This window comes from Sus scrofa, chromosome 12 (assembly GCF_000003025.6).
Source record: "Sus scrofa isolate TJ Tabasco breed Duroc chromosome 12, Sscrofa11.1, whole genome shotgun sequence".
In the NCBI taxonomy this organism is placed as follows: Eukaryota; Metazoa; Chordata; class Mammalia; order Artiodactyla; family Suidae; genus Sus; species Sus scrofa.
Window position 1 is genome coordinate 36941744 of NC_010454.4, and position 17825 is coordinate 36959568.

Here is a 17825-nt window from a genome sequence, read left to right on the forward strand (position 1 = left end):
GGTGCCAACTGACAATGCCAGCCGCCCTCCGTGGTCCAGCTCCAGCTCCTCTGTGACACCTTCCCAGAGTCAGAGTCACCTGGGCAGGGAACGGTCCCTCTGCTGATCCCCACAGCAGGCACACCCTCTAAGGCAGTGCGCGTGGGGCTGTGGTCAAGTCATCTGTTTGGATGTCTTCCCTTCAACTTGGCATTGTGTTTTGTCTTACGTTTGTATTCACAGAGCCCAACAGAGGCAGGATCGGGAATGCGAAAGGCTCAAGCTTTGAGGGCCCGTCTTCTGTCCTGTAACTGCTGTTTCATGCTGAGCAAATGAGTTACCTCTCCTGGTTCAATTTCTACATCTATAAACAGGGAACAATGAACAACAGTGAGGCTTGGGGAGTTCCCGCTGTGGCGCAGCAGAAACAAATCTGACTAGTATCCATGAGGTTGTGGGTTCAATCCCTGGCCTTGCTCAGTGGGCTGAGCCATGAGCTGTGGTGTAGGTCGCAGATGCAGCTTGGATCCCTGGCTGCTGTGGCTGTGACACAGGCTGGCAGCTGTAGCTCCGATTCAACCCCTAGCCTGGGAACCTCCATGTGCCATGGGTGTGGCTCTAAAAAAACACACAAAAAAAGAGTAAGGCTTAAATAAACATGTCTGACACACAATAAATGCTTAAACGGACCACTGTCCCACCAATTGTCACAATGATCCTGCAAAGTGCTTCTGTTTCAGAAACAGGCTGAGGTATAAAGGTCACAGAGCTGGACCTCGGCGCCAGGATTTTAGACGTAGAGTACTCCTTTCGGGCATTAAAAAAAGTTTTCTCCCTGATTTTTCAATCATACTAAAACGATCTGACAATAAAAGGAAGTCCTGTCTTCTCCAAGGGAATACAAATGTTCTTTGTCAATTACATCACCTCTTCCAAAAGAATTATCTTACCAACCAGGGGAGAAGCTCAGAGCTCACACGTCCGCCTAGAATAGCACTCCGCATCCTTGTCACTGGCCTCTCCAGACCTAAGGAACAATCCCTCAGCTTCAAAGGGGACCGTGGTGCCGCACCGCTGTCACCTTCTCAACTCCTGCTGAGAGCCGAGAAAGTGTGACACTCCGGTGCCTGGCTACACCAACCCCCTTGGCTGCCCAATCCACTGACCTCCACACACCAATGAACTTCACCTTCATTCCAGCCGTTCACCCACCTGGATCTTGCAATTGGCACTTCTAGTATTTTAAGCAAGAATGTGCCCCCCCCACCCCATTTTGATCACGAAACTTGCCGTGTCTATCTCACTCCCTTTCTTCCTCTTACTAAGGAGGCTTTGCAACCTCACTGAGCCAGGCAGCCTCTGGAGTCCTTCCTACCATCCTAAGCCACCAGCTCCCTCCTGGTGGCACTTCTTCACCATTCATCCCAGTGTTGGGGGCTCACAGGTCCAGAAACACCCTCACCCACCCCACCCCTGTCACGACTCCTCCTGGTCTATCTGCCACTCCCACTTTGCCAGTTTTATCCAGGATGATCCGGCCAAGCACAGACTTTCTCTGCTTCTGCTCCTAGGATGCTGAGCTGTGCTGGAGAAAAACCACACACTTGTGTCAACTGGCACCATGACAAATTTATCATCCAGGCCCTCTCTGCTCTTCAACCTTCTTTTTCATCTTTTCTCTACTTCCATTTGTCCCTGGTCAGTTCCCTTCTGTATTTCCCCCTCTTCGCAAGCTCCCCAAACCTGTCACAACTCTCTCCCTCATTCTCAGCAGATGACCTGCCAACCAACTGCCTTTGGGATTTCCTTTTTAGTTCTTTCTTTTAAAGATTCAGAAGTCCATGCATCTTAAAAGCGACCCAGTGTCGGAGTGACAAGCACAAAACACAGCCCCTGAAAAATCGCCCAGCCAGCCAGTCAGGCATAGTGGACGGGGAGTCTCTCCTGGAACAAGAAAGCAGGGCTAGGGGTGTCGGCTGGGAGCAAAAGCATAACTCTTCCCGCCTTTCCTTTCCCACTGAATCCATCCTGGGGAGTTTTTGATGTTGCCCTTGTCGCTTCTCTTCTTCATCAGCTAGCTGGGGCTGTGTGAGGCTGAATGGCATCCTTAGGTGGAAGGAAAGATGATTACAGCGGGCGAGGGAGGCCCTCCCAGGCGGATGGTTTATAATCCTGATTACCCCGTGCTGCCTCCAAATGAGAAGGGACAGAGCAGTAATCATTCCTGGGAGATTTGCGCGTGTGCACGCGCATGTCCATTTCAGAGTTATCCCAGGAGTCCGAAAAGACCTGTCTCAAGTGGCAAACAAGGGGCGAGAGTGATGCCTCACCTCCTCGCCGTGGTTGCCGGGCTCCACGATGAGCTGGCCCTGCTCACTCCTCCAGGCTCGCCTTTCCCCCTCCCTCGCTGGTCCCTTAAGCATAACCAGCTCCTTTTAGTTCTCCCAGTGGATGGCTCCCTGTCACCTTGGGGCCGTCACTTCTTCCCCTGGATGGCACCTTAAGCAGAACTTCCTCTGGGTGGCCTCCCCTGACCCTCCACAGGCTAGGTTAGGTGTCCCTCCGAGAGCCCCCACCGTGGCACCCCCTGAACCGACCTTGTCACATTTCACTCCATGGATGCTGTGGCTTTGTCTGCTTTCTCTTCTATGTGATAAGCCCACGGGGGTGGTGGGATCATCTGTTTTGCTCTTTATTGTCTCCCCCAAACTTAGGCTCCCACCCTGGCTAACATCTCAGTGCTGATCCCAGAGAATCAAGCGCTCTGGAGGATAACAGAATGCTAATATCAGCGCACAGAGGGAAGAAAGGCCCAGTAGCCATAACCCTGGGCGTAAAGAGAGGACCAGTCTTGACAAGAAGACCCAGAGTGGCCTGCTGCTGGTTTCACAGCGCGCTGGCTCCAACTGTCCACACAGGGTCTAAGATAGAGACGCCCACGTCTCTGCTAAAGCAGAAGAAACCGGCAAGAGGTTGGGCCTTTAAGACCCGGGGGATTTGATGTCAAAGGAGAATGCAGGCAGGTGAAGGCAGGTTCCTCTGTGGAAAGGGGGTTCATGGGTTCCAGTGCTTTGTGGGTGTCGATGAACCTCTCTTGGAGTTGACTGCAGGGCTCGCTGGGCATCAGAGTTTGGTGCTGGTCTGGTCTACACCCTCAGCCTGCTCTCCAGGCCCTTGGGTCCAGGCTCCTGCTCTCTGATCCTATGACCGACGCCTGCCGGTGGGCCCACCCAGGACCTCCTTGCCAACCAGATTTCATCTGGCCAACTCTACCCACGTCTGCATTCAGCCAGGTGCCTGGTCCTGCTAGAAGGACCTGACTTCACCAACCGGGCACCAAACAAAGCACTGGACTTTGTGGCAGGACGAGAACGTGAGGGAGGTGGGGCAAACAGAGAGGGTACCCCGTGGAGGCTGCAGAGCCCAATCGAGCAAAGAACACTGCCACAGATTTGCTTCTCTTGTTCCAGGCAAGATGCCCAACTGGCACTGTTTTCAGAGAAATTAAGCTGCTTTTGACTTAGACGGAGGATAATCACAAGTTCCTGGAGGATAATGTCGAGAAGGGAACTGTCAGAAGAGACATTTGATCACACTCAGACCTGGTAGAGGAATGACAGTGGGATGCTGGTTATCTTGTCATCCAGCTGTTTGGCACAAACCCATGCAGACACTGCCTCCAACAGCACTTCTCCTCTGGGGCTGCACATAGAATCCACTGGGGAGATTTGCAAGCCCCGTCCCAGATCATAATCTGAATTTCTGGGGCATGAGATTGGGGCCTGGGAGTTCCTGCTGTGGTTCAGCAGGTTAAGAACCCAACATAGTGTCCGTGAGGGTGTGGCTCGATCCCCGGCCTCGCTCAGTGGGTTAAGGACCCGGCATTGCCGCAAGCTGGGGTGCAGGTTGCAGATGCAGCTCAGATCTGTCTTTGCTGTGACTGTGGTGTAGGCCGGCAGCTGCAGCTCTGATTCGATCCCTAGTCTGGGAAATTTCATAGGCTGTGACTGTGGCTATAAAAAGAAAAAAAGAAAAAAAAATTGGGGCCTGGGCACACTTATTTTATTTTTCTGCTTTTTTTTTGAGGGCTGCATCCACGGCATATGGAGGTTTCCAGGCTAGGGGTCGAATCATAGCTACAGCTGCCGGCCTACGCCACAGCCACAGCAATGCCAGATCCAAGTAGCATCTGCAACCTACACTACAGCTCACAGCAACGCCAGATCCTTAACCCACTGAGTGAGGCCAGGGATCGAACCTGCAACCTCATGGTTTCTAGTCAGATTCATTTCCACTGCACCATGATGGGAACTCCTGGACAGCTTTATCTTTGAAAAACTCCCCAGGTGACTCTGAGTCACTCCCTGTTGCCATAAACCCCGGCCAAGTCTCTACTCCTAAGTCAGTATGTTTGCCTGAGATCATGATTAGATAGAGAGCTGGACATGAACCTAAATTAATTTCCTCTACTCAGGGGCCACCCTGGTGCCATTGATACTGCTCCAGATGGTATTAGAGTGCTACCATCCCTACCCTGCATGGCAAGAGCTTTGGCCAATGTGCTCATGAAGGCAGAATGGGTCAATGGGAGCATTTGGTGTAAATTCTCCACAAATTGACTGACCCTCAGTGGCCCAGCAGGCTGGGAAACGAGGGTGAGGTGGCAAAGAAGAGGTTACTCACTGGAGGATGCAGGCAGTCTCATTTTCCCTTAGAAGTCTTGTCACCCGGTGCAAGGATAAAACCCTCTAACCCTTCCCTGCTTTTGTTTCTGTAGTATAGTATTGGTCGCTGTGTGCCCAGAACTGTAGCAGACGTCATCAACGCAGGCTTGCTAAGTGACTGGGTGGCAAAGACCATCCTTATCTTGGGCTCTCCCTATGTGAGTGGATGGGGGAACCTGGCAGATGGGAGACTCCTCAATGGCCAGACTGCCCCACTGACTACGCCTGAGAATCGAGAAAGAAACATTGTAAAGAGCCAAGCTCTGAACTACCAGCCCCAAGTTCATGGTTTTCATCATGGTCAATTGCCTGTCTATATCTCACCATAACTTTTTTCTTTTCTTTCTCGGGCCACACCTGCAAACATACAGGAGTTCCCGGGCTAGGGGTCAAATTGGAGCTGCCAGCCTATGCCACAGTCATGGCAACGCTGGATCCGAGCTGGAACCTAAGCTGCAGCTTGTGGCAATGCCGGGTCCTTAACCCACTGGGCGAGGCCAGGGATCAAACCCACAACCTCATGATTCCTATTGGATTCGTTTGTGCTGCACCATGACGGGGACTCCCCCCTCCCCCACCGCCTTTTTTTTTTAATGTCAGGTTCTTAACCTGCTGATCCACAAGGAGAACGCCATGATAACTTTTTTGTCCATTGTTGCTAGAAAGATGTGACCCAGGAATGTTCTAGGACATTCCTAGATTTCTTAAAATGCAAATATCCCATTACTTCTATTTGAGAACTGTTTTCCAAATCATCCCCGAAAGGGGATGTCCGCTTGTGGCCATTGCTGGCTGCTAAGGGCAAGGTATTTGGGGCACTGCAGAGAATGGGCCTTAACCCCTAGGTGGGTCTGAGAGGGCAGAGCATAGGGCCAAATGATCACCCCCACCCCGCGAACCTGTCTTTGGGCGCGAATCTCAGGTGAGGGAGGCAGCATGGTAAGAACAGCCACGACTCTTGATCAAGTGCATTTTCCCGGGTTCTATGGAAGGACTGTGGGCCTCCTGAAGGCAGGCAGAACCATTGGGTGAAAAGAGCACTGGACTTGGAGTCAGAAGGCCCGGCTCGATCCATCACCAGCTAGATGAGTGGTCCCTGCGCAAATACTTCAGCCCTGTAGGCGTCAGTGTCCGCGGGTGTAAAATATCCACGCTCCCTGTGTGAAGTGTTGCCGAGAGACTCAGATAAATAGGAAGCGTAGACATACTTGTGCTCTCTGTAAATTCCCTGGAGTTTCTGAGAAACGCCAGGTGCTCCTCTGAGGACCTTGCCTGAACTGTCCTGCTCATCTGATTCTCTGCCATGTCCCCCAGACCCTGGGGTGGAGCTGGCATCCTTCTGGCTCCTCTCTTCTTTGCTTCAGAAAAGCTCCAGCTTTGACACCAGTGGCATAAGACTAAAGGGCCCCTCGCCCCTCCTTCGATTCCTGCCCCATCCCCATCATACCCCTCGATCCTCAGAGATTTTAGCTCCTGGCTCACTGTCATCCTCTCCAACACCAATCCTGTCCGAAATCACACAGATGATCCTCCCAACGACTCGGCCTCTCGGTTCCTGAACCTTCTCACTGCTGGGTTATGTCCATCACCCACTGTCTCCGCCATTCCTTTGATATAACGAACAGCAACTGCAAACACCATCACAGCCTCAAAATCAAATATCCTGGGAGTTCCCTTCGTGGCTCAGTGGTTAACGAACCCGACTAGGATCCACGAGGATGGGGGTTCGATCCCTGGCCTCGCTCACTGGGTGAAGGATCTGGCATTGGTGTGAGCTGTGGTGTAGGTCCCAGACTCGGCTCGGATCTGGTGTTGCTGTGGCTCTGGCATAGACTGGCGGCTACATCTCTGATTGGACCCCTAGCCTGGGAACCTCCATATGACAGCGTGTGAGACCCTAAAATAGGAAAAAAAAAAAAAAAAAATCAAATATTCCCCTCTGACCACTACCTGGTTCTTATCCTCTAGTACGCCAGCTCCAACAAGCCTTTGACACCCGCCCAAGATCTAAATCCATTGGTTCCACGGCCCCTCAGCCCTTCGAGTTCAACTGTGACCATCAGCCCCTCAGCACACCCTCAACTTCCGCCCCTTCCTTTCCTCTGCTATTCGTGCCGGGCAAAACCACAGCCTTGTTAAAGCCAGCTGACCCCCTACTCCCTGTCCCCACGCGATGACTCAGAGCTGGGAAACAAAAGCACACCATGCTAGCTGGTCTCACTCTAAATTGATGATCCCCAGCTTCAAAGGGGCCCTCAACACTGCCCTCTAATCATAGTTCCTCAGTCTGTTTGATGACGTCATATTTACTTTCTATCCTCAAACCTCTGATAGCTTCTCTGCCGTTCTCACCTTCGGCCACAGACTTATTATGACTTTGTCAGGAAAACTGAAGCCAGGAGAAGGGAACTGAAAGTCCCTCACCTGCATCTACCCCCCGCCCCCCACCTGCACCCACACTCACTTGCCAAGCGAACCCCTCCACCCGAGCCTGAGACCCCATACCCTCCGGCCATCATTCTGAGAGTATTTCTCCCATTCAAAGAAAGAAGACCCTCTTGATCTACTTCCTCCTCCAGCTGCTCCCCCATTTCTCTCCTGAAGACCCCCCCTTTTTTTGTCTTTTTAGGGACTCACCCACACATATGGAAGTTCCCAGGCTAGGGGTCGAATCAGAGCTGCAGCTGCCGGGCTACGCCACAGCCACAGCCACGCCAGATCGGAGCCACGTCTGTGACCTTGTGGCAAGGCTGGATCCTTAACTCACTGAGCGGGGTCAGGGATCCAACGCGCATTCTCATGGATCCTAGGCGGGTTCTTAACCTACTGAGCCACAAGAGGAACTCCCCTCTTCAGACCCCTTAAAAGAGAGGTTGGGAACCTGCGGTCAACAATATCCTTCTTCCGGGTCTCTCTTCGAAGCCACGTCCACCGGGGGTGCTGCCCCCACCTCTCCACTGAAAGGGCCCTTCCAGAGGTGGTGACCTTCATGTTTCTAAATCCCATGCCACGTCTCAGGAATGAACCCTCTGGCCTGACCTCTCAGCAGGTCCGGTGTGCGTTGGAGAGAGTTGATCCCTCCCCGCCCTGGGCCTCGGCACCACACTCACCTGGCAACTATTTTTCAGTCTGTTTTACTCTTTTTCTCTCCCCCTCAACCTTGAAAATGGTGAGACCCCGAAGTTTGCATGCAAACCCACGGTCAAGAATGGATGAGACGTCCAGGCAAGCCCTTGTTTGAGCTCCTTCCCCGGCCCCCTGTTGGGTCTGATGTGAGCCAGCGCCTGAATGCTGCACCAGGGCCTTTTCTTCCTTAGCTTTGCAGCTGTGACCTGGGGACAACGGAGAGGTGGGCTCTGGGGGTGAGGCATTAAAACAGACCAAGGGCCAGAGCAGTGGCCACTGCTAGGAGGGATATTCAGGCTGAGAGCTGCCGAACGTGACTGCCAGCCATCAGCGCCTGAAGCCTCTGCCAAACAACCTTCCCAGGAGGTCATGTGTGGCTCCTTGAATAGGCTGACCAAGCAACAGAGTCCAAAAGAACATGAGAAAATGGGAGAATCAGATGGTTTTTGCAACCTTTCTTTTTTAAACCAAGATGTTAAACAGCAGCTCGCTGAGAAATTGAATATGCAGAGAAAGCCAACTGCCACGAAGGAGAGAAACAAGGGTTCATTTTTGTGATGCCCCCACTCCATTGTTTTTTTTGTTTTTTTTTTTTGTTTTTTTTGTTTTTGTTTTTTTTTGTAAGGGTACCAGACGGACTTCCCATTCGAGGGCTGATAAGGATTTGCTTTCGGATACTGGGGAAAAAAAAAAAACAAAAAAACTTTTCACTGTGTCACAGGGGAAAAGGCATTCTTCCTAGGAAATGGAAAAGGCATTAGTCAGGGTGAGGGTGTAAGGATCCAGTCCCACACGGGTCTGATTTGCCAGATCCAATGATGTCCCACTGTCTCCGACCCCAGGGAGGGGCCTTCTCTTTTTAGGCGGGGCGTCGCCTGACGTCCAGCGCTGAAACCCCTACCTCCCCTCCGCCAACAATGCCAGAAAAACATCTGCTACCCCTAACCCTCCACTTCCCCAAAGAAATGATTAAAAAGTTAAAGAAACACTTCCATATGGAAGAATCCTATCCCAACAGGTCACCGCAAAGATACTTCAAACACAATAAAACAGGAAGGGCTAAAAAAAGCAGAAAAGTTCACAGAACCCACACAATCTTTTACATGTGAAAGAAAGAAAAAAAAAAAAAAAAAAGCCACCCTGGTAACTTTACACAGTTCAGAACACCATTTGGCAGTTAAGTATGTCCTTAATCTGCTCAATTTGCTTATTATAGTAAAGGGTTAGAAGAATTTAAGAGTGGTGGCCAAAAATACTGCAATAATCTCTATTCTTAAAGTAAACTCACAAAGTGAATTAACTTCTTCAACTGAAATATCTCAAAGTTGAATCTCCACCCACTCCCCCCCCACCCCCCACATTAGAGACTGGCCACAGGGAAGATACGGTCACTTAAAATCAGAACCACTTGAGTGGATTTACGGTTATTCATCCAACAAACATTTATTGGGCTTCTAAATCAAACAAAGTCCAGGACTGGTCCCTGGGGTACAAGACGAAGCACGATATTCAACCTAACTTTGAGATGTCTACACTACAGAAGGGAAACGGCAGTTCCCAAGTGGGAACCCAGCCCTTCCAGAGGAGAAGAGATAGGATGTAAAAATAAGGGAGAGACAGCACAGCAGACAGCTTTGGAGCCACACTGATCTGACTGCTTTAATTTTTTTTTTTTTTTTTTTTTTTGCTTTGGAGGGCCACCCCCGTGGCATATGGAGGTTCCCAGGCTAGGGGTCCAATCAGAGCTGTAGCTACTGGCCTATGACAGAGCCACAGCAACTCGGGATCCGAGCCGTGTCTGTGACGCAGATCATGGCAATGCCGGATCCTTAACCTACTGAGCGAGGCCAGGGTTCGAACCTGTGTCCTCATGGATACTAGTCAGATTCGTTTCCCCTGAGCCACAACAGGAGCTCCTGGCTGCTTTAATCTTAGCTCTGCTGTAGCTGTGTGATACCGGACAAGGCGCTCACGAGCCAGCCTTGGTTTCCTCAACTATAAAATGGGGTTAGAACTATCTTCCATTCAGGGATAATATGATGACTAACTGACACAGGCAGAGGCACTCTGCCGACGGCTGATTCAAGGGAAGCTTTTTCTTTTTCTTTTTTCTTTTTAGGGTCAAACCCGCAGCATATGGGTTCTCAGGCTGGGGGTCAAATCGGAGCCGCAGCTGCCAGCCTGCACCACAGCCACAGCAGCACAGGATCCAAGTGGCGTCTTCGACCTACACCATAGCTCATGGCAACGCCAGATCCTTAACCCACTGATCAAGGCCAGGGATCAAACCCGCATCCTCATGGATACTAGTTGGGTTCATTACTGCTGAGCCACAGGGGAACTCCCCAAGGAAGACTCTTTTCATGCCTAAAGCCCTGTGACATGCTGAAAGGCTTTGGCTAAGAACCCCCTGGATATTTAAGGCCAGAGAAGGAGTGGAACAAAAAACAAATAAAAACAAAACAAAAAACGCTTTAAGGAGGAAAAGCAAAAAAGAAGAGAGGAAAAAAAAAAATGACACCACCACACGCGCACACCAAAATCCCATGGGTACTCAGTTTAGGTGGACTGGAAATAGTCATTTTCCTTGGAAAGTAATGAAAACAGAGGCAGTTCACATGGAGTTTGGCAAATCCTAGGCCGAGGGGAGCCTGTTGGGAGCTTGGCAGAATGGTGACAGGGCACTTTGTTGCTTGGGGCCGGGGTGGGGAAAGGCTGGGGCGGAGAGCACTGGGCAGAGCCAGGTCTCTCTTCCAGGAGGCTGCAAGCTGGCTTCGTTGGCTACCTCCCTGGGGCCTTCAATTGCTTCCTGAGGCGAGGACCCGGCTAATGGTTTATTTACAACAGGAAGAAGCAATTACCTTGGAGAACATGGAGTCACATAGCCCACCATTAGCCAGGAACCCCGGGCGCTCTCCACCCACAACCCCAAAGACACCGGGAGCAGGGAGCAGCGACGACCGCCCCCATTTAAAGCCACTGCCATGGCTCTCTCTCCAAGCCACCCTGGGGAGCTGATTTAGAGTCAAGGACGAGAAGGGGCATGTGGGCAGCGATACCAGGCTCGGGGCTGGGAAAGTACCAAGTTATTTTTGGTTCTGCTGCTGCTGCTTTTTGGGTGACATTAGGCCTTTCTGGTGAGACTCTTGTCCTCTCTGCGCAAAAAGACATGACACATTCATGCCTCATATCGAGCTTCCCTGGAAGCCTGTTGTCGGTAACATTAAAACAAACAAACAGTCCTTGTGGGGCGAGCCCAAGGACAAAGTCCTCTGGACGGGAGCGGGGATGTCTCCACCCTAGAAAGCCAGATTACCTGCCAGGGGAGCTGGGCCGGGAGTGGGCATAGGTGGCTAAGGTTTCTAGAAAGCCCCGGAGAGAACAGGAGGAAAGCTGGGCGCACTCTCCGGGAAAAGGCTGACAAAGACAACGGAAATGAAGCCTGAGGGAAGGCAGGCTGTCTGTTCTGATATTTAATATCCGAGAACGCAAGGCAAGAGAGGTGCAAAAAGCTTAATAGTATTTGTAGTTCCAATTAAAGTGTTCAAAGCCCCGTTATAGAGCAGGGTAATGTATGCAATGACATCTGGGACGGTAATCAGCGAAGCGCTTTCAAGAGCTGCCAAAGCAAACAGCCAAATAACAAATCCACTTTACAGATCATCAATCTGGTCCTGGACTTGCCAAGGTAAATAGTACAAGGCTGAAGTTTGCTTTGCAAACCAGGGAGCTGGGAGTTTAGCGAGGCCTTGATCCAGAGCAGCACCGGTGGGGCAGGGCCCGGGAGCTTCCCTCGCATCAGGGACGTCCTCCAGGCCTGCATGTGAGCAGATCATCAGCAGGAGGCTGCCAGGGGCCTCTTGGGGTGGGGTGGGGGTGGGATGCTGAGCATAGTCGTGGGTCCGCAGGCTGCCACAGCTGCCAGGCTGGGCAGTGCCCTCTCAGATGCCTACTCTCCAGCCCAGACTCTGGCCAGACCGAAGTTTGGAGATCTCTGCAGGAAAATCCTGCCCAACGTTGCTCTTTCTCCCTGTTCCCCAGTCACTGTGAAGGGCCACGGGTTCCCAGCGTGGGAAAGGCAGTGCTCAGAAGTCAGTCAGCATCCAGGGGACAAGGTGCAGCGCTGGGCGGGGGGCGGGGGGGGTGAGGGGGTGGGGGGGGGTGGCAGGCGCACTTGGACCTGCTCCGGCACCGCAGGCTCACGGGCACCCGGACTCCTTGCTGCTTCTGAGTCTGGAGCAGCTCTGAAGGATGGCAGAGGGATGCCCTGCGGGCACGGCTCTGAGTCTGAGAACTGGAGAAAAGGGGCCAGGCCTTCTGGTCAGAGCCCACTGAAGCCAGTGTCTTCTTCCTTTCCTACCAAGCTAGCCTCAGCCACCTAAAAACACAGCTTTTCGCTCTTCTCTCCTCCACCCAAAACTGTCACCATGCAATAAGGCCAAATCTCTGAACAGCAAGGAAGGGAAATTTGCAATTACATTTTTTTTTTTTTGCTTTTTTTTAAAATTTTAGGGCCGCACCCTTTGCATACGGAGGTTCCCAGGCTAGGGGTCCAATCGGAGCTACAGCTGCCCGCCTACACCACAGCCACAGCAACACAGGAGCCGAGTTGCATCTGCAACCTACACCACAGCTCACGGCAATGCCAGATCCTTAACCCGCAGAGCGAGGTCAGGGATCAAACCCGTATCCTCATGGTTCCTAGTCGGATTCGTTTTCACTGCTCCATGACAGAAACTCCTGTAATTACATATATATCGATATGATTCTTTGCTTAACATCTCTTTCCCCTCTCAGCCTGTGCAAATGGCTTCCTGACTGCCGGGGACTCTCCACTGTGTAGCCCCCAGCACCCACAGCAGTATCTAGTCCACAGGGGGCCCTCTGGAAATATTTGGTAGCTAAAAGGGCAGGTGATCAAGAATTACTAAGTACTGAGCACCTAGTCTGGGCTGGGGAACTCATCCAGGCACACTATTTAGTCCTTAATGAAAGCTTTAAGGAGGTATTATTACCTCACCCATTTTCCAGATGAGAAAACTGAGGCCAGAAAAGCAATGAATTGCTTCATGAAACTTCCTTCAATGAGTCAGCATTAATTGCTTGGCAATAAGAACCCTGATGGTGGGGACATGGCTGCTTGGACGGTCCCTACACCTTGCATCTTTGCATTTCTCAAAGTGCGGGGTTCAGAGAAGCAAGGAAAGAAGTATCTGTTGAACAACTGGCAGAGAGGAGCAGAGTCCTCTCTGCTTACAACTTGCAAAGGGCGTAGGGTAAAAACAGCTCTTTGGGGTTGAAGGGGACAAAGGGGTAGTCCTGAAAAAAACCAAGTGCCTTGACTTAAGAACACAGTGTAAGTCGGCCCTGGAAAGTAGGGCTCAGCGGCTGGGCTGGAGGGGACCGGCCCCGCTCCACCCCTGAGATGACTCTGCTGCTCTGAATCTACAGGGTTTTCATGGAAGCAGACGGGACTACAATGGGGCCTCCTACAGGGAGGTCTGCCTACGCTGACTTGGTGAGAAAAAGGAATGGGCTCAACATGATACAAGGCTATGAAGGGGGCCCGAGCAAGAATGCTTCAGCTTGTTCAACAGCCTTTGGGAGCCATCAGAGTTTCATTCTCGAGTGACTGAGGTCCTGTGCTGGATGCAGGCTCAGGCTCTTTCCCCAGATGCCAACTTCTGCCCAGCCACAGCCACAGTCCAAGGTCCATAAACGGGTCCAGCCTTTACTGGGCACAGGTGAATACTAGTTGTTACAATGAGTCGTCCCTGGGACACCTAGTTTTCCCAAAATTCCAATTCAACAATTTTTGTGGTTCTTTTGCTCTCTGTGACCTATTTAAGTGGAAGACACGGGCTCGATGCTTGAATCCATTCTGTATCATCCTTATATTAAAACTGTAACATGGGCTTTATCATCCCATTTTATTTTACTTTATTTTGTCTTTTTTTTTAAGGCCACAACCACAGCATATGCAAGTTCCCAGGCTAGGGGGTCGAATCAGAGCTGTTGCTGCCAGCCTACGCCACAGCCACAGCAACGCCAGATCCAAGCCACGTCTGTGACCTGTACCACAGCTCTTGGCAACACCAGATCCTTAACCCACTGAATGAGGCCAGGGATTGAACCGAGTCCTTATGGATCCTAGTCGGGTTCTTTACCACTGAGCCATGACAAGAACTCCTATTGTCCCATTTTATAGATGAGGAAATTGAATCTTAGAGAAGTTCTTTTTTTTTTGTCTCTTCTAGGGCTGCACCCACGGCATATGGAGGTTCCCAGGCTAGGGGGTCTAATCAGAGCTGTAGCCGCTGGCCTACACCACAGCCACAGCAATGCCAGATTCAAGCCATGTCTGTGACCTACACCACAGCTCACGGCAACGCAGATCCTTAACCCACTAAGCGAGGCCAGGGATCGAACCTGTAACCTCATGGTTCCTAGTCAGATTCATTAACCACTGCTCCATGACAGGAACTCCAGAGCCTTAGAGAAGTTCTAGAACTTGCCCGAGGTCATCTCGCTCACCCTCGTCTCTCATGGGCTTTTCTGTGAATTCTAAGGAAATGTTGCCCATGGTCTCTTCCCCTTAACAGCTTTGACATGAGCTGGGAAACACTCTGCTGATGTTCCAATAGTATCACGAGCACCTGTTTACACATCTGTCGGCCTGGCTGGCCTGGGAACATCTGGAGGGCAGCGAGCCCATGTCTGACTACGTTTTGGAACCTCTAGGTTCTATATCTTGGGGGCTCAGCGAATTATGTGTTGAGTGAACAGAAATGAATAAGTGAAGCGATGAATGAATACATGTCTGCAGACCTCATCCCTTGATCGGGGAAATGAAGGACCAGAAAGGTCCAGGAACCTGATAAAGCTGTACAGCGCGTCTAGAGGGGCACAAAGGGGGCCTTGGCTTGGGGAGGAGGTAAGAGCTGGCATAAGCGTGTGGTAATGCAGGGGACTGGCGAGGGTTGGGGGCAGCAGAGTGTGGGCTGACAGAAACGGATGCTCTCAGAGATGATGAGGCAGAGTATCACCACCCCTGCCCCTGGGTCCCAAAATGCCTCCATTTTTTCCTTTTTAAGGCTGAACCTGCGGCATGTGGAAGATCCTGGGCTAGGAGTCTGATTGGCGCTGCAGCTGCAGGCCAATAGCACAGCCATGGCAATACCAGATCCGAGCTGTATCCATGACTTATCCTGCCCCTTGCAGCAATGCTGGATTCTTAACCCACTGAGGAAGGCCAGGGATCGATCTGGTATCCTCGTGGATACTATGTCAGGTTCTTAACCCACGGAGCCACAAGGGGAGCTCCACCAAATGCCTCCATTTTGACCAGAGTCTGGTTTGAGGTCCTGGACAACAATTGCCTGCTGAGAACTGGCACCACTGGAGATTAGAGGTGGAGATGAGCGGCTGAGCACAAAGCCCCCTGAAGACGGCGCTTTTCTGAGGCGACAACCATACAGCAGGGGCTGACAGAGTCTGAGGGGCTGCCCAGCAACTGCACCTGCTCTTCTCGCAAGGCTCTCATCCTCCGCTCACACTGGCTGCTCCTCTGACCCACATGCCAACCAAGATCCAGAGACAGGCTTGAGGTGGCACCAGGGAGACAGCATGAACCTTAAAAAAGCATCTGGATGGGGCCTATGCGAAATGGCTTCAGCGGCCACTAGGCTGCACCATGTAGGGTTGAGAAGGTCAGAGTTCTAGAAACCTGGAGTCAGGAGGCCGGGATTTGGTCCGGCTCTGCCTCTTACCAGCAATGGGACTTCTCGGAACCTTGCGGAGATAATTCCTACTCTCAAGGGTGCTTGTAGGGATGAATAAAGGCGATGAATTCAAAAGACTTTTGTAAAATTGTACCATGTCCTTCATACGAGGGTTCTTTTTTTCTGCTGTCAAACTGTCCCCCCCGCCACCAACCTGTAGCCCTAAACCCTATCAATCTATTTGCAATTTGCAAACATGGTGAGGGCTCCATGCTGATCTCTGGGATGGGGAGGGGAGGGCAGAAGAGGATGCTGGTAGTCCGGGCAGGGAGTTCAAAGGATGCTTTCTTCTCATGTCCCACCTCAACCCCAAAGGGAAGCCCACGTGGGTGCCCCACCACAGAACCTTTCCAGAGAGAGGCAGCCTGACAGGGGCTGCTCCCTTCAGATGGCCGCCCAATGGCCCAGCTCCAGGCCTGGCGGGCTGGGTGGCAACTCTCCCAGTTTGTCTGAGGCAGCCTCGCCCTCTCATGGGAGGTCGAGAAGCACATGCCAAACCAGACACACATATGGAGAAGATTAGCCCAAGAGGCAAAGGAGACAGACCAGCCGACACAGGATGATCCATGGAAAAGGCCGGTTTGGTAGAAACCAAAAAAGGACACTACCCCAAACCCATCCTGGGCTCAATCATGGGCAGATAAAGTGCCTGGCAGCCCCGGTGAGGGGCTGAGGGTTCAGAAGGGTAGTTGCTTCGGGTCAATGAGCCGCTGTACACCTGCCATGCACTGAGTACACACGGACAAGCCCACACGGGACAGAGATGACAGAAACAGCACTGAAATGTGTTCTTTGTTCATGGTTTTCTTGACAAGAATTCCCCCTTTATGTTGCCTTAGGAGTGGGATGGAAGAAGGCTTATATTATTTGGACCTTTGCTTTCTGCCAAGGTGGGTAGCCAAGGCCTTCTAGAACAAAGGGAGAGGGGCGTCTCCCTGCTTTCCAACCCCCCCACCCCCGAAAGAAATTTCAGAAGCTCCAGTGTTTGCTAACCAGTCGGAAAGTGATTCAGAGAACAGGCCGTTCTGGAACGAAACAAGCCAATGGAATCGCTACACCTCTTACAAGGGGCGATTTCTCTGGAGATCAGGAGGAAAAGCTTTGAAAATGGACTGAAGACCTCCCCTCTTGTTTCCAGCCTCCACCAGCCCCACTTCTCCCCACTCTGTCCTGAGGGTTCTAGGGGTCGCTACTGTTGCGCAGACATTTCTTTTCCCCTCCAGAAGGGCTGGAAGCTCCTAGAAGGCAGGATGAAGCCTTACAGGCTTTTCTCATCTCTACCACACCTGGCTCCCGTAGTAGGTCATCAACAACAAACATGTGTCAACCTACTACGTGCCTTGGCCTCGCACTATGACTTCATGTGACCTGGCAGGGAGGTGGTGGAATTGTTTCACCAGGACTGTAGCATGCCAAAGCTAGCAGGCACCACTCAGCACCAGCTGCTAGTCTTGCAAATGAGGAAACTGAGGCCCAAAGAGGGAAAGTCCCCTGTCCCAGGTCACGTGATCAGCAGAATGAGACTGCTGGCCTTGCACTGTGCCTCAGAGAGTCCTCGTGCACATTAGGTGTCCCTCCTGTGCTCACCAGCATGTGCCCCTGACAGATGACCAGATAGGCTGGGGGTCTGTCCTTGGCTCTGAGGCCTGAGAAGCTGTCAAGTCATTCACTCAGCCAAGTGGCCACTGACTCTCGTGTCTGCCTCCCCGACACGACCTTCTCCTGAACAGCCTGCTGCCCAGTGAATGAAGGCCCCCATTTAGGGGCCCAGGACAATTCAGGGATGAGTACTGCTCACAGGACAGGCCTCTCAGCCTGTGAGAAGACGCCAGAAATTTCGAGAACCTTCCTCATGGACTTGAAGGCTTTTCCACTTGGAAGAGCCCTCAGGGCATCTAGATTCAATTCTGCAGAGCAATCGTCAAAGGTAAGTTTCTTGAGGGCAGAGACTGTATCTTATCCCCTTTCTCCGTGAGGCCTCTCTAGCGCCTACTGATGGTTGAGACAAGGAAATCCTCAACAGATCCTCATTAAACCAACACCCTGAACTGGATCACCAGGAACAGCGTCCTGGAAGAGCTGGCATTTGAAGGCGCTCTTGTAGGACAAGTACAGCTGAGTCACACAGGGGAGCCTCGAGGAGGAGACAGTAATGAGTGTGCAAGCCCTTCCCCCCACGCCTCACCATCAGCCTCAAGACTCCTGCCCAGCCAGA

At 51.8% G+C, this 17825-nt stretch overlaps 1 protein-coding gene and 1 non-coding gene across 13 annotated transcripts in view; one reads left to right on the forward strand and one right to left on the reverse strand.

The window, feature by feature from the left end:
• The window catches only part of BCAS3 (BCAS3, microtubule associated cell migration factor), a 580495-nt gene that overhangs the window by 47017 nt on the left and 515653 nt on the right, over positions 1 to 17825 (reverse strand). The window lies entirely within an intron of this gene.
• Positions 5700 to 5767, forward strand: MIR378-2 (microRNA 378-2). The gene has a single exon (NR_038597.1). It is a non-coding gene; the product is annotated as a microRNA 378-2 (primary transcript).